This window comes from Schistocerca americana, chromosome 1, assembly GCF_021461395.2.
Source record: "Schistocerca americana isolate TAMUIC-IGC-003095 chromosome 1, iqSchAmer2.1, whole genome shotgun sequence".
NCBI classification, from domain to species: domain Eukaryota; kingdom Metazoa; phylum Arthropoda; class Insecta; order Orthoptera; family Acrididae; genus Schistocerca; species Schistocerca americana.
Window position 1 is genome coordinate 186098815 of NC_060119.1, and position 17830 is coordinate 186116644.

Here is a 17830-nt window from a genome sequence, read left to right on the forward strand (position 1 = left end):
AGGTTGGAGTCCTCCCTCCTCAATGTGTGTGTGTGTGTGTGTGTGTGTGTGTGTGTGTGTGTGTCGTTAGTTTAAGTCAGATTAAGTAGTGCGTAAGCCTAGGGACCGATGACCTCAGCAGTTTGGTCCCATAGTCCTTACCACAAATTTCCATTTTCATGAGACACTGTGACGACAACAATGATACGTGGTCTGGTACCGCAGGCATCTGGCAGTTGGAGACTATTAGCTGTACAATTAGGCACAACCATCGCTATGGATACGGCAACACCTCGTGGCAAAGTTATTAATTCTGTGAGGTCACTGTGCTTCATACGACGATAGTATTAAACTCCGCAAATGGACCTTATTATTTTCGAAAAGACCTACTTAATCCGTCACGGTTGTGTAGTGTATTAGCTACAAATGAGCAGAAGCTCTGTTCGTATAATTATATTCCTCTTGCTGAAAGGCAATGTGTCAGTATAGTAACAGCCCGAATGCAAATCAACTTATATGAAACTAAGCAGCACTGCGACTGAAAATCCATATTCAGGCTCGGAACAAATTTTCACGGCCAGACAATTTCTGTTAGAATCGCAAATTATGATAACTGCTCGCATTCCTTCAGAAGTCTACTTGACGATAAAAATCAGCGGTTGTTGTACGAAGCTTGGTAACTACTTTCTTCCGCTACTTTGACGTTACTGTTAGCCAGAGGGGAACGCGGCACACCGCATTGTTTTACCAAAGTGCCGGCTCACGTAATCACACAGACAGACAAGCGAAGAAACGTGTGGTATACCATTGTTTTCCTGGCTGTTAAATGCACCGCGGAGTCCAACATAATTTCAGATAAGGTAGCAGCTCATCCTTCACAGGGAGAAGTGACAGCACCGTTCACACGATAAGAAGCATCTCTCTCGACCTACTCTTTTGTTTCACAAAGATGAATTTATGTAAGTGGCAAATTTTACTTCCCTTCTCACCTTCACTGATGATACATTTATCTTATTAGAATAGGACGGAATTAAAAACACAGCTTTTACAAAATACAACAAATCACTGCAGCTGTAACCAAATTAATGTCCATTCTGCCATTGCGTGGCTCGGTGACGGGCTACATACATAAAAAATCGGGTTCGAGCTCCACTCGGTTCCAGGGTTCTTTTTTTTTTTTTTTGTAGCTTACCCTGTTTTCACTTTTGGAAATAAAACATAAATGTGAAAAATGTCTAACTTCACTGCTGCTCGAAGCCCACGCTGAACCGTGGGTACCCCTACAATGGGCTGCATATAAGTAAGGCTAGGGAATAACACGACGCCTAGTAGAGAACTGCTGTATACAAATAAACGTTCGGGATGACGACAATGTTACTGGAGTATTCTCACCAGTACGAGGTACGCCAAGGCTTGCGGACCTATGCTACAGAAGAGTTGACCATTATAATGTTTTCGGGAAAAGCTTCTCCATAATAATCAGCATGGATTCTGTAAACAGAGATCTTGTAGAACTCAGCTCGTTCCGTTCGTCAATGAGGTCCAGAGCGCCTTACATATCGGCGCTCCGGCTGACAAGTTCCTTGCCTTCAGTAAGGCACTTTATAGTTCTCCACTGGCGTTTATTGAATGAAGTACGGGCCAGATTTGTGAGTGGAATCAGGGTTCTCTTGCTGACATAGCTCAAAAATCGTCCTTAGAGAATTGATAGATGTAAAGGTAATTTCAAGAGTACCCCAAGACAGTGGATAGAGTACACATTGAGAACAATAATAGTCGTAAAAGGAAGACGCACCACGAAGGAAGTATCTGAATGGGACGAAACGCGGTAGATGTGAGGTTCATGTACAAACAAAGTAATGATAATTTCAGAAAAATTGCATGATTTATTCAAGAGGGAGAGCTTTACAAATTGTGAAAGTCAATAACGCATTGGCCCACCTCTGGCCCTTATGCTAGCATTTATTCTGCTTGACAATGAATTGCTAGTTGTCCTCCCGACGGATATTGTGCCAAAGGCTATCCAAATGGCAAGTTATATCGTCAAAGTCCCGATCTGGTTGGAGGGCCCTGACCATAATGTTCCAAACTTTATCAATTGCGGATAGATGCGGTGATCTTTCTGGCCAAGGTAGGGTTTGGCAAGCATGCAGACAATCAGTAGAAACTCTCGCTCTGTGCGGACGGGCATTATCTTGCTGAAATGTAAACCCAGTATCGCGTGCCATGAAGGACAACAAAACGGGTCGTCGAATATTGTGCTGTGAAGGTGCCACGGATGACAACCATAGGGGTCCTGCTATGAAAAGAAATGGCAACCCAGACCATCGCTCCTAGCTGTCAGGAGGTATGGTGGGGGACACTCAGGCTGGTATTCACTACTGCCTGGAGCGTCTCCAGACATGTCTTCGGCCTGGAATCTCATTGACTGGGTTTTAACTGTCTTCAGTGACAAACTCTGCTTCGAACTGAATCCCGAGAGCCTGGAGACGGCCTGAACACTGGTGGGATAACAATCTCACTGTCGCCCGCCATACAATCCAACAATCAAGAGCCTGCGGTGTCATTTCATTTCGTAGCAGGGCTCCTCTGGTTATTATCTGCAGCAGCCTTACACACAGCGGTACGTCGACAATATTCTGCGGCCCATTTTGTTGCCCTTCATGGCGCCTGGGCTTACATTTCAGCTACATGTCTTCGTGCTTGTCAAACCCTACCTTGGTCCAGCAACATAGATCTCTCCCCAGGTGAGAATATACGGATCATTATGGGCACGGCGCTCCAACTAGGGTGGGATATGGATGATCTAACGTGCCAATTTGACAGAATTTTGCACGATATCCCTCACGAGGGCATCCAACAACTATATCAATCAATGCCAAGCCGAATAACTGCATGCGTAAGAAACAAAGGTGTGCCAACCCGTCACTCACTAGCTCAGTTTGTGAAGCTCTTTCTTATTGCCGAGCATCCAAATTTTCTGAATTTGTAATCATTTCCAGTCTGTAAATTAAACCACATCTATCGATTTCCGGCCCATTCGGGTAATTCCGTCGTGGTACGTCACTTTTTTTTGGCGTAAGAGTGCATACAGGGTTTTCACAATCCTATTGCAGGCTTCTAGGGATTGTTGCTTGCATTGACCATTTTGGCAGTTAAACCAGTTATACCAGCATTTCACATTTGCAATGGTTTCTCTCGCGCTTACATTAACCTGTGATCACTGAAGTATATCACCTAGACAAATGTATTCCCAAAATTTCATTATTATACATTAATTATTTTTTCCTGTTGCGGTATTTTTTTTCGCGTCAGTGTATTCACTTTCAAGTACTACTGCCACTGCCGGCACCGATCATCGCTTCTTCCAAGTTCTTCCTACAATTCGCTACAGTACTCAAGCGTTGCTTCATTCTCCTAACAAGGGAACCTCCCCATCGCACCCCCCTCACATTTAGTTATAAGATGGCACAGTGGATAGGCCTTGAAAAACTGAACACAGATCAATCGAGAAAACAGGAAGAAGTTGTGTGGAACTATGAAAATAATAAGCAAAATCTACAAACTGAGTAATCCATGCTCAAGATATGCAACATCAAGGAAAGTGAGAACTGAGGAGCGCCGTGGTCCCGTGGTTAGCGTGAGCAGCTGCGGAACGGAAGGTCCTAGGTTCAAGTCTTCCCTCGAGTGAAAATTTTACTTTCTTTATTTTCGCAAAGTTATGATCTGTCCGTTCGTTCATTTACGTCCCTGTTCACTGTAATAAGTTTAGTGTCTGTGTTTTGCAACCGCACCGCAGTACAGTGCGATTAGTAGACGAAAGGACGTGCCTCTGCAATGGGAACCGAAAACATTTGATCGCAAGGTCATAGGTCAACCGATTCCTCCACAGGAAAACACGTCTGATATATTCTATGCGACACTGGCGACGGCATGTGCGTCACATGACAGGAATATTTTGTCGACCCACCTAACTTATACACTTCGCGAATAGGTAAAAAGATTCTTCTACCTTGCCCGATTTAGGTTTTCTTGTGGATGTGATAGTCACTCCCAAAAAAGTGATGAAAACATAAGAGTTTGTCATGTAAACCGGAAATAAAAAATTAAAATTCTCACTCGAGGGAAGGCTTGAACCAAGGACCTCTCGCTTCGCAGCTGCTCACGCAAACCAAGGGACCACGGCGCTCCTCTGTTCACATTTGCCTTGATATTGCCTACCTTGCGCATGGACTACTCAGTTTGTATATTTTGGTTATTTTTTCATAGTTGCACACAACTTCTTCCTGTTTTCTCGATCGATCTGTGTTCAGTTTTTCAGGGCCTATCCACTGTGCCAAATTATAACTAAATCTGAGGGGGGTGCGATGGGGAGGTTCCCTTGTAAGTATCTGCTTCATTTGCTAACAGCCTCACTGAGCACACGACGTATCCACTACATCACGTATACAAGGGGTTTCACAATTTTTATTACAGGCGTCTACGGATTGCAGAGGGGAGGCAGTAGATTAAGTTTTAACACGGAACGCTAGTCCGGAAATGTACCGTTTGGATGTAAAACAAGTTTGAAGGTCGGATCACTTTCAGATCTCCTACCTCACGGTATGTACACAGCAGAGGCAATGGGCTATGACCTGTGTGCTAGTCCATGGCATGGGTAGTGTTTCCACCACTCGTCATCGGAGTCCCTTCTACGTGACGGAGGACGTCCTCTTCGATGTTCGGAGTGCGGCACGTCCGAAGAACAGCACAGTTAACAGAGTTGCAAACGTACCAAATTCTCGTAGCTGTTGTTGTAGTCGCACGAAAATAGTATCTGATGTCAGAATCACAACAGGGACCGTCTACGGCGCCCTCCTCTCAGTTTATGAAGCGGAAGAATTGAAAGTCATTCGACCTTCATCTAGCACGCAGACAGGTTGGTTGTAGGCACTCAACTGGCTTCCTCGTAATCATAAAACGGCCGTCTTTGGCACCGGGACAGAACCAGCTTCCTTCAGAAAAACTAACGGACCTCCACCTCATTCTCCAATGAGCTCTCGCTTGACACCACTGAAGTCGCAAATGGCGGTAGATTGGGGTCTGTGGAATGCACGCCAATTAGTAACAGTACACTGTGTCTCTGCGGCGCCAACTACTGCTCAATTTGCTGCTGCAGATGCAGTACGACACGCCAGACCTGTAAGCCGAACACGATGGCCTTCCTCTCGGTAGTGCCACGTGGCTCCCCGGAGCCCGGCCTTCTAGCGACCGCAGATTCTCGTGACCGACGTGCCAGTAATCCTGCCAAGTCTTTATGTAATATCACAGAAGAAGCATCCAGCTTCTCGTGGCCCTGTTACACTACCTCATTCAAACCCAGCGAGATGTCGATAATGGCGTCTTTGTCGCCTTAAAGGAATTCTTGACTAAGATGTGTTGACATCACGTTCTATCTCAAAGATAACTAACGCTCACTACCATTACAGCAAATCTGATTTGCATGCTCACAGCGCCACCCTTACGCGACGGGCGCGAAATCTACATATCCCGGGTGATCAAAAAGTCAGTATAAATTTGAAAACTAAAAAAAAAACATATTGCTAGACGCGTGAAAGATCTCTTGCGCGCGTCGTTTGGTAATGATCGTGTGCTCAGCCGCCACTTTCGTCATGCTTGGCCTCACAGGTCCCCAGACATCAGTCCGTGCGATTATTGGCTTTGGGGTTACCTGATCGACCGACATCTCTAGGGATGCTGAAAGACAACATCCGACGCCATAACTCCGCACATGCTTTACAATGCTGTTCACAACATTATTCCTCGACTACAGCTATTGTTGAGGAATGATGATGGACATATTGAGCATTTCCTGTAAAGATCGCTGTTACACGATCAGCAAGAACATCTGCCATGGAACTATGACGTCTCCTTGACGTCAATGTTATATACGAAAGAAATATTCACGACTGTCGGTATTATTACTCTTGAAACAAACTAAAAATGAGTAAATAATATTCATATGGCCGAGCGGTTCTAGGCGCTACAGTCTGGAACCGCGCGACCGCTACGGTCGCAGGTTCGAATCCTGCCTCGGGCATGGATGTGTGTGATGTCCTTAGGTTAGTTAGGTTTAAGTAGTTCTAAGTTCTAGGGGACTGATGACCTCAGAAGTTAAGTCCCATAGTGCTCAGAGCCATTTGAACCATTTTTGAATAATATGCCTGCTACATTCAGTTGTGAGCACTAAATGTTTTCCTCTTTTTTGAATATTTTCAGTGATCATCCTACATGTGCACGGTCAGCGTAAATAATTTACATTACATCTGCGGCTAATATTTTCATATAATCTGAGAATCAATATTATCTACAATGTTCATTCGCCATTACAAGCAGCCTTTCACAGCACATAATCATTTATTTCAGAAAATGCCAGAAGAGTACATTGAAGGATCACAGATGCTTGCTGAACCCAAAACCAGCTTTCAAACTGAGTATCTCAAAAGGCTATCGGTAAATATCTGTTCCATTACTGACTTGTTCACTAATCTGTCAATGTCAGACCTATTGACTTAGAAATATATATAGATGTTCATACTCATTAAACTACTGCCAGTATATTAATACCAATGATATCGATTGCTGGTATATACAGGGTGCCCCTACAAGATTGGTCAATGTTCTAGGATGTGACAGGAACGATTATTCGAAGCAAAAATGTCTATTTAACATGGGCTAAAAATGCATGACTTAAGAGCTATGAGCACTTCTTCATCTCAATACTTCCCATATTTTGAGACGTGGTATTATGTACGCAAACAAGAAAAAATGTCAAACATGGAAGCTACTGTGAAAAACATCTCTTCAACTGAATAAGTGTTCATAGCTCTGTGATTTTAGAGCCCATGTCTCCTAGGCTTTTCTTGTTTCGTTCCTATCGTATCCCTGAATACCGACCATTCCTCCTAGGACATTTTGTATATTTACCAGTGTCATACACACATCCAGAAACAGTGAAAGAGAGGCCAACATTGACTTACGAGTCCTGTATGTACATGGTGGACAGAAACAACGTGATAATAAGGTCAAAGCAGGGTAGGAAACGTCTGATTGTCGAAAGCTTTCCAAGTAACCACAGTCGGAAATGTAGCGCTGTGGACCTACGGCCATAAAATACAGTGATGAGGGCACGGAAGTGTGTTTACTCAAACTAAAAGCCCCTGTTGAAAGCCGTTACCCGTTATGTTAAGGAGCATAGTTACTAATTAAATTAGCTGAAAATAATCTAAGCAATTCTTATCAAGGATGATGACGTTAGATAAGAATTTTCGGAGACGTTTACTTGGTAACGGCTGATTACTAATTCAGCTACGCTGAAAGTCCTACAGTGCTACGAATTTGGTAAGAGAATAAGCCGCACTGCAGAAAGAACAATGCGGTAAGATCGTTGAGAGGTGGTACTCTTAGGTGTGATGTTAATAACGATAACTACTACTTGCACGTTTTAATTTCTGCTTTAGCAAGTACCCATGAACACTAACGCAAGAATGTGTCCTCATTTGTTTCTGCGTCACGTAGATCGATCGTAGTATGTGCTCACACCCTCACGTGATAGCAGTCATGGGATATGTCCTAATATCGTGTCGCCCATCTTTAGCCGGCTAGTGCAGCAACTCGACGTAGCATGGGCTCAGCAAATCGTTGGAAGTCCACTACAGAAATATTGAGTCAACCTGCCTCTGTAGCCGTCCATAAATGCGAAATGTTGCAACACACGATTTTTGCATGAACTGACCTCACGATAAGGTCACTTAAATGTTCGATAGGATTCATGGCAGGCGGTCTGGGTGGCCAAATAATTCGTTCGAATTGTCCAGAATATGCTTTAAACCAGTCGCGAACAATTGTGGTCCGGTGATATGGTGCACTGTTGTCCATAAAATGGTTCAAATGGCTCTAAGCACTATGGAACTTTAACATCTGATGTCATCAGTCCCCTAGTGCTTAGAACTACTTAAGCCCAACTAACCTAAGGACATCACACACATCCACGCCCGAGGCAGGATTCGAACCTGCGCGGCTCCAGACTGAAGCGCCTAGAACCGCTCGGCCACAGGGGCAGCTGTTATCCATAAAAATTGGATTATTGTTTGAGTAGTTTACGTCCATGAGTGGTTGCAAATGGTCTCCAAGTAGCCGAAATAGCCATTACCACTCAATGATCAGTTATGTTCGAACTGAGACCCAGTCTATTCCGTCTAAACACAGCCCAGACCATTACAGAGCCACCAGCAGCTTGTACAGTGTCTTGTTGCCAACTTGGATCAACTGTTTTGTAGGGTGTGTGCCACACTCGAACTCTATCACCAGCTCTTACCGACTGAAATCGGGCTCAGCTGAGCAGGGCACGGTTCTCCAGGGCTCTAGAGGCCAACCAATATGTCACGAGCCAAAAAGAGGCGCTGAAAGTGAAGTCGTACTGTTAGTAATGACACTCAGACCGAAGTCTTAATTTCCGACATCCGGTCATAATCACGTCGGAAACCTTTGTAGATAAATCACCTGACTGCAAATGACAGCTCGACCAACACACTGCCCTTTTATATGCATAGTATCGCTATCTCGTGACTTCTGTCACCTTCTCTACAGGTATGCGTTTTAGAGCCCATGTTTACTGAATTATTTCCTTGTTTTCGTCCAAAGTACCACCTCCCAAAATATGGAACACTTTTCTTTTAATATCCTGTACATCTTCCTTCGTGGATAGTTTGTTATACAGCCACTATTATCTGCGACGATCTCTGACACCTATGGATTCATTCATTACGTGCGTCTGTCACATCGTTCGCGATTGTGTTTTACGACAATCCTGACTTATTTCTGACAACATCGTCATGTAATGTAACAGCGCCACGATTTCCACTCGCTAACTTATTTTACCTCTTTCCATCCGCACTGCCATCCCTACCCTCCTTACCACACGAGCTGGCGCAGTGCTCAGTACAATGGAATCGCCATCTGCAGCAAGGGGTTGCATACCCCCGTCGCCTGCCATCCAGCTTTCGGTTTCCCATGGTTTCCTGAAAGTCATTAAAATAAATGTGGCGATTATTTCTTTGAAAAGCGCGATTTCATTTCACACCCTTCCCAAATTCGAGTCTGCGCCCATCGTATATACAAAGTTAAATCCTGATGTTGCCCTCTACTCTTCTACATGTCTGCAAGGAAAGTGACGAAGTTAACAATAGTTAGTTTCAACTCCCCATGAAGGTAAACCCTTGGGAAAAAAAATTTAACTTTCCGCGGATGATAAGTTCATTACAGAGGTACCACTATCTCGGATTAGGTATGGATGAGAAAGGAAACAGTCTCTTTTAAAGGTAACACCTTGACATTCACCTTAAGCGATTTAGGAAAACCACACAAAAACCTGCATCAGGATGCCCGAAAGAAGATTTGGACCGTCGTCGTCCTGACCTTTAGTACAGTGTCTTACCACTGAACCAGCTCGCTCGGTGGCGTTTGGCGTTTTACGTTGACGCTACACTGTGAAACACAAGGAAAGAAAGGCAACTTGGATGTCAATATCGCTGCACTCTGTGCCTAGGCCAAGTATAATTCCTGCAACAGGTACGCCCACAGTCACCTTTGTCAACTAATACACTGAATTTTCCCGATGGTTGCCCTCGCTAAAGAAACTGTCTGAGTATTTCTTCTTGCAATTGCGCCTGCAAACATGCACTTCGCCTTGCGCGCGACTACATACTAGTTATACTTTGGAACGTGATCGAGGAAACTATATTACATTATTTCAAAGTCGCAGCCGCAATCTCTTACCACCAGGCTGCCATTACTGGTACTAAAATCGAGAACAGCGTGATGCAGTACCTGCAACAAAAGAAGCCATCCGCAACAGTTAATATGTTTGTTGAATTGATATGAACACAGATTGTTTTCATTCTTTCACTCAATATCTAAAGGGTTATGAGTGGTAGACGACAAAATATTTTAAAATTGCCGCTTTTCCAATTATTATCTAGCTGACTGGTACAATAATGAATCTTTGCTCTACTGAAAGTATAATACAACAATGAATGTAATTGCTCTGCTGAAAATATAACAGGAATCGCAGATAAAAAAAAACCTTACAGTATTTCATAAAACTGCAGAGGGAAGAAACTCAGATATGCATACCCAGTTTATGTCAATGAGTATTTTTATGGAACTGAAAACAGTCTCTGAGCGCTAATATTTTCTTTACTTGAGATAAAGAGGGAAAAAAAAACCACATTGGTCGCCTTATATTTCAGTGTGATAATGTCACATTCGATTAAGATGGATGTCCAAATATTTAAAATATACGGAGCTTGTCTGGAGGAACTGTACTCTAGGTGTCAATGTGAACTGTTTAATGTGGGGCAACGACAACACAAATAAAAACATGGAAAATGAGGTGACAATCGAACTGTGTTCCAGAGATAATTCCAGAGTAAATAAAATAATTTATATGCACATAGTTTTGGAAAAATTTTGAATGCAACGTATAACCAGCAGATAATGAAACTACTCAATGTCACTACAGAAGCATCTGCAAGGTCGTGGTTAATATTAACTATTTACTACACCCTATGATCGATTGGCGCTAGCTCATGGAAGAACATCTGAAGATTGGGAGGTAGGGAATTTTAAGAGGGTAAATTGTAGCTGCTGTGTCGGTTTTAATTTCTCAGTAAATGTCAGGTAATGTCCCTAATCCGTATGAGGTTGGTACACAAATGCTACGCTGTAAGTTTATATCTTCCAGAGTGTAAATCTTTTTGTGATGTAGTCAAAAGGAAACTGACGAGGATGACAGAAAAGATGAATACCGTCTTTCACAAAGCACCAACAAGCACAAGATACGTTCTACAGTAAACTGGTTAGAAGAAGCACTCATCTGCAAATAGTGCCTTCTTTACGCTGTAGCTTAGACAGTTGAAAGAAGCCGAAACAAACATTTAAAATTGTAGAAAGAGTTCAATTACTTGTGTTATAGTGACACAACGATTGTTGGATCCATTGTTTATCTTTTTATTGACATTGTAAGGTTTAAGAACAATTTTGTGAAAATTGGCATTGCATCGAATGAAAAACAGCTCACAGTTGCACTAAGTTACGTTTATTTTAAATCTTGCCCATGGTTTCTGCTATAACAATATAGCCTTCTACAGAAGTGATACACACTAATAAATGAAAAATGTCTTAGCCCAGCGCCTGCGTCAAGACCAATAAAATAACTTCAACAGATATAAGCCTGTTTCGGACATAAGTAAAATTACACTTGTCACCGTATGTATCCCAACACTACCTCTGTTATACTGCCATGATGAAAGTAGTTTTGTGATATTTTTTAAAGTAAATTCTATATTTGTATACGAACACTAAAAACTAAAACAACTCAAATAAATGATATGTACTTAATATGGTCGTGTAAATAATTGTGGTTTTGTAGTTCACTGTATTCTGCACAATGCATTATCCATACCTGAAATTTGCATGATTCAGTTTAATGTTTACGTTCCACTTATTCATTTGTGAATAATCCAGGCGTGATGGATGATGGAGGCAAGACCTATCATATTACATAAAAATATTTACGTAGTTCCGAAAGTATTAATTCTTTCGGGAATCACAAATGATCACTAATTACTATTTATCAACAATTACCATAACAGTAAATACTTAACGATGAAGTTCAAAATTCACTGACATTGACCATGTGCTTAGCGACATTGATTATGTACTTAGCGAAATTTTCGAAGCAAATTTCATTTATTGCTCTCTTTACCTTAGTTGGTCTACGACAACTAGCGGGTCACCAATTCTCTCGCCAGAAACACTCCAATAGGAGTGTCGGTTCTCACTAAGTTGCCACTTCTGCTCAAAGCAGTGCGCTTGCCCGTTAGCAAGTAGTAAACTTTTGGGGGAGCGAAAATTTCGCCCAATATAAAAAAAAATTAAATTCTGAATTTAATTCATTCTAAGAACGAATTTCTGACACACTTAGAGAAACTATAGAAATCTGTACAATACGTGAATTTCAGAATTTGTACACGAGTTTTGTAGGAGAGAGACACTTTAAAGCGGTTTCCTACCGCTGTGGACAGTTAGGCGCTGTGATGGCTTCACGCCGAATTAACTGTCGTAATTTTGGGCCGTAGACGTCAGATGCCAAGTAATTAGGACTGTAAGTGCGAATACAAAATTTGCTGTCGCTTGAAAACATTTAGTCAGCCTTGTTGGTTTTAAGTTGTTTCCTGATTCCAAAACTACTTTCACTGTAAAATACAGAGGTCCGAACGCAACGAACCGCTCCTCCCTTCTTGAACCACTGTACTTGGTTGCTATTCATTTACATCCGATTCTTTTATTCCCCCTAGAATAGTAATTTAAAACTAAAGACGTTCTACGAAAAAATGCGTCCGCTGTTGGGTGTAGAAAAATGGGAACAAGCGGACAAATTCCTTTCACTAATCAGCGCGTTAACATATACTTTGTTCTACTGACTGGCAAAGGACGGATGAGTCGTCACCCAGGATCGCATATTGGGTGACTGAATACCCTGAAAACTGGCGTGGGTGCGATGGACGCTGTGAAAATTGGGGACAGAAAACGAAGAGGCAAATTTCGCTGCCAGAAGTTGCTTTCAAATAAAGGAAGTTAACATTGTTTCGTAATGAAGTCAGCCGTTGCCTTCTATTCTAAATGGACTGATGAGTATTGGCTGCGCCAAGCTAGGACTATTTTGATTTCTTGCTTTATACACTGAAGAGAGATTTGAATAGGTGATATAAAGGAGCGCAGCGTTCTAAATTTTATTGAAGAATATACAGAGTTTATTTTCATTTAGATTTATATTTTAAAAAGTGTGGATGAACAGATCGGAAAAGTGTGCTTACAAGCTTTACATTTGCTTTACAGTGCTGCGACATTTCATTTCAATACAGGAAAACTTAATGGGCGCCTGTACGCTAGACGTCTGTTTATTCTTTAGAATTTCAACTTTAAATTGAGCTACTTTATGGGGGACTTCCCGCAACGGCTGAAAATACTGTTATTCTGACTGACGCTTCTTTAGGGTCTCAGGAAAGTGAGGATTTTTAGTCACGTCCTCTAAAAGCGATAGTTAACCCACGTAGAATAACACAGACACCTTATACCGAACATTGGCGCTTGTGATCTACGTTGTCTATTCCACTCAGATAGACCAAGGCTGCAGTCTCAGTGGCAGTCCAACGGTGAGGTTCCGCCAACGCATCGGCCGATCGTTTCAAATCAGTAGGCCAGTAAGCGCGCCGTCTCGCTGCTACAGATCAACGCCGAAACGTACACATCTCGTAAAGGGTCCAATCAGTTTGTTTTCTTATGACCACTCGGCCGACATACACGCACGGCCGGCCGCGGTAGCCGAGTGGTTCTAGGCGGACCGGAACTGCGCGACTGCTACTGTCGCAGGTTCGAATCTTGCCTCGGGCATGGATGTGTGTGATGTCGTTAGGTTAGTTAGGTTTAAGTAGTTCTAAGTTCTAGGGGATTGATGACCTCAGATGTTAAGTCCCATAGTGCTCAGAGCCATTTGAACCATTTGATACACGCACGTAAAACAATGTTATAAACTTCACAGAGTGTAACACATTAAATTTGCGGAATGAGGAATGTACTTTTTCGATATTGTGAAACGATTTGTAAAGTACAATTCGATTTTTTAAAAATAGTTTTCGTTTCAAATCTGCAACATCGTTTCTTTCTTAAGTATAAAAAATATGTTAACCGAAAGTAAATGAAACTTATCATATTAACTAATTGCGCAAATTGAACAATGCAGATGGTTTTTGAGGACAACCACTGAAAAAAAATCTGTAGCCTGCTCATTATATTATTTCAAGTGGCTTAGTGTCAGAACCTCTGCTGAGTATAACTCTAGTACAATTGGAATTAGTAACAGATTAGTGCAGCCTTAACTTTTCAAGGAAGGGTTTTTTTTTTTTTTTTAAGCAAAATATATTTTCATTCCAATAATAAAACAGTGTTTGTGATGGTTGCGTGTGGATGAAATGTACAAAAGTTACGGATGGTTACGACTGGCCTCTCTTACGCTGAATGTCTTTTCCGAAGTTGGATAGCTTTTTAATGTCACCATAAATCATCTGGAATATATAACGCCACGTTTCTCTCTTTATTCTCATTGTTAGCACGGTTGGTAACTGCCATGTTCTTCTCGTAACAGAGTTCATTTACACGCATTCGACGTTATTTTTATAGCAAAAACCGCAATGCAGGTCTCTAAGCATATAAGCCTCGTGGCATTCACACTGCCGAAAACTGACAAAAGAGATCGGATCGAAGGCAGTCGGCCGACGATATCAGACGACCTTTGCCGAGGTCATCTGGCTACAGCAACCACAGCCTTAAGAGAATCAGTACAACTTACATATGGATATTCTGACCGCGCGAAATACTTCCTCCTTAATGAATTTTTCACTCTGAACCGGAGTGTGCGCCGATATGAAACTCCCTGCCAGATTAAAACTGTGTGCCGGACCGAGACTCGAACTCGGGGTCGCTGCCTTTCGCGAGCAAGTGCTCTACCGACTGAGCTACCCAAGCACGAATCACGGCCCGTCTCCACAGCTTTACTTCCGCCAGTACCTCGTCTCCTTCACTCCAAACTTTTTTTATTTCCTTCTTTCTTCACTGCTTATTGGCGACGTAAACTTATACAATATACCACGACCTTTTGCTACGTATTGTGTACGTTCCGATCTCGCGTGATCATCATATAGCTTTAATTATGAAAACACGGAATTTTCCCCCGGTCTATATATGGGCCCTTGTAATACATAGGATATACGGCAGTCGGAAGGTTCATTACCAGGGCGAGACGCCCCTGCAGCTCTGTTAGCTGGGCAGCCGTAACGAACGCTAACAGGTAACGGCAGCAGCGGCGGCAGCATGCAAATGGAACCAGTGCCGCCGCCTTCCGGCCGTGCCTTGCTCTGACCCTGAACTGCCTTGTTAGCTACACACACGCCACGTGTGCAGCGCGCACATGTGAAGGCCTCCCGAGGAAAGAGCAGCTAGCAATTGGTTCATCAAATACAATGTCGGACCAAAAGTGTCTGGGGACAATTATTAGGGACGGAGCGCGTTTCCCCAAAGCTGAGCTATTCAGCGGCGCTGTGCGGGTTCCATACCCCTTAGGTTTCTTTCATCGCTTATAGAATCTTCAGTTTTTGCCTTATCGGTGTATTTTTTTGTAACTGAAGCTTAAAACACGCTCTTTACTGGCATACTATTTTCATTATTCCATATATTATTGACTTGGCTGTGGTGTTAAAAAAGAAAAGTGAAAAATTTGATTTTTTGTTGCTTTTTTTTTAGTTGAGAGGTGAAGCATTGAATTAGACATATTAAAATTAGTTGTATCTCATTCTTTAAAGTATTAGCTTTAAAACGACATATCAAATACAATTTTATCTCTTACGGGACGTCCGTGGGAAGAAAAATAAAAAGCCCATTTTGAGGGATGAAAAATGTAATTTATGTCAATAAACCACAAAATTTGATAAAATGAGCTTAAAACAAACTTTACAACTGTGGCATATCGATTTTTCGATAGGCAACCATATTTTACAAGTCCTTTCGGTATTTTGCTACTTTGTGATGCCTGTTAAGTACTCAGGCACATGAAGAGAAGGGTTGGGCGGACAAGTTTCGCAAAAAGAGGTGGACCGTTTTCGCCCTCCTGGCTTGGAGCGATCACTGCAAACGACACAGTAACCCTGTTTTCTGGTGTCCATTCTTGCGATAGCATGGTACAGGCCGTCCATCCTGTGTAGGTCACCATGCTCAGAGTGTTCCTCGATGGGTTGGTTGAGCCCTGGCGTCGCCCACGAGCTCCTTGACGAGACTCTTCCGAAATTGCAAATTACTCTTTGGTGTGTCTCTTTTCTTTGTTATGATGACGCATAGCAAGAAACCGTTGACGATCCAGAACTCAAATTACCCTCTTGTCAGGATGCGCCCCGTCTCGTGTCGATCTTCCAAGCGATTCCCTAGATACGGCGCTGGGTGTGTGTGACGCGACAATCGGGCCACGTATACGGGCCTCACGTCACGAAAGGGCTAGTATGGTGTCTGTAGACCCTCCATCTTTACTGCAGCTTCAAATCATCTGGAAACACTTCCAATGTAGTGTTTGGACGTCTGTAGATGACTGTTGTACGCTGGGATACCGACCGAAATCAACTTTGTACCTCATCCTCAGCATTCACCTCCAGACGCTCATGAATTCAAAATCATGTTCCCATAACTAACTCGAACGCATGCAAAAGTGCATAAATTGTAAAGAGAATCGAGTTTTTTGAGAACCAATTAGCCAATTTCTACCAGAAAAAATTTTGTCGTTGTTTTTGTAAAAACCTACTAAGTCTACCACCGTTTCCTCACAATGTACGATTGGATAGAAATATTATACAAGAAAGTGAAATTCAGTTCCGTAATCGAGCAGTAAGCGTTGGGAACAATGCTTCTTCTCTGTCGACTGTTTCACGTGCCCTCACTCACATTGCTGAGAGGAGTACAATACTTGAACCCGCAACATGTGCGCCAAGTCTGAAGATCATGTTCAGCTCAAATTCCAGCTATGAAAGTTTCATCCCGTGCTAGTGTACGTCGGCAGCTTCTGTTACCCAGGCGGGCAGGCTGGTCGTGCCTGTGTAGGAGCGATGTCTTTCTGTCGCTAGAGTCCTTCGAACGAACAACGCGGCCTCGGCCACATGCTACAAACCAGGTCTTTATAGTTCTGGGAGGCCACTTCTCGCTAACATGAGTCGGTTACTAGATAGATTCGTTATGCAAAATGTCTGTGTCTAAGCAGCCAGTAGCAACTGTTCTGGTGTTCTCACGGACGGCATTAACCGGTGGTTACTTCCTACGGAAAAGAAGCCCAGGCACTCATCTGCTGAATTTACATCTGCACTAAATATATATGATAATGTTAACATTTGCAGTCATTATGCCTCAGTAACTAGTTCAACGTTGTTTGCCTTTTAGAGAAGAGAGACTTGCAACTATAATTTATTTTTGTTTTTAATCGAACATGTTTCAGCGTAGGGAACAGCAGAGTTATGAAGTGAAGTGAAGTTCAGTGGAAACTTTAATTCAAAGAAGTGTGAAACCACAACCACTTACTAAGAGTTGCGCTCAACCAGAAGTACGATTCGGTAGTTTTGGTACGGAACATAAATGACGTAGTAAATTCGTAATTACCTACAGTATTGGTAGCGTCAGTAGAGAAAGAGACGTAAGCTTATGAGTTCTCTTTGTTAGGTTGTTTGTTTTGTATATAATTAGAACCACACATCATTCAGTGTTAGTCTACTGTGTATTTTATGTCCTTATAGAGTATAAACTGCATTTTATAACTAATAAAAATTAGTTGGCCGCGAGGCCTCTGCGCTTTGAAAGCAATTATCTTTGATCTAAGTACAGTTTACATGCACAAACATAGAAGAGAATCTATACAATTGTTCTCATTATTTAGTACTCACCAGGATGTTCATCATGATCGAAGGCAAGAGCTTTCTGTTGTTATTGACAGATGCGAAAGGTTTTTAGGACTAACAGAAACCAAGTTTTCTATAAGCTCGGCGAGGTACTGAAGGGATGTTTACTATATCTTTGTTTCGATTTTTTTTTTAGTTCTGTCTTTAAGGAAATTGCGTTTTCTACTGTTGTATAATACATGCATATAGTTTTTTCCTTTCATTTTTGCTATACCATCCCTCTGTTTCATGTCACAAATCAATTATTTTCTGCTAAAAGCTGAACT

General features: G+C 42.3%; 1 protein-coding gene across 3 annotated transcripts in view; it reads right to left on the minus strand.

Moving 5' to 3' along the window:
- Window positions 1-17830, minus strand: part of LOC124555517 (protein yippee-like 2) — a 609150-nt gene that overhangs the window by 403648 nt on the left and 187672 nt on the right. The window contains exon 2 of one of the 3 annotated variants that reach the window (XM_047130443.1): window positions 9796-9846. The exons of the other annotated variants lie outside the window; for them this stretch is intronic. The gene's annotated coding sequence lies outside the window, so the exon portion shown is untranslated. The remainder of the gene's footprint in view (window positions 1-9795; window positions 9847-17830) is intronic. 3 annotated transcript variants of the gene reach the window in all.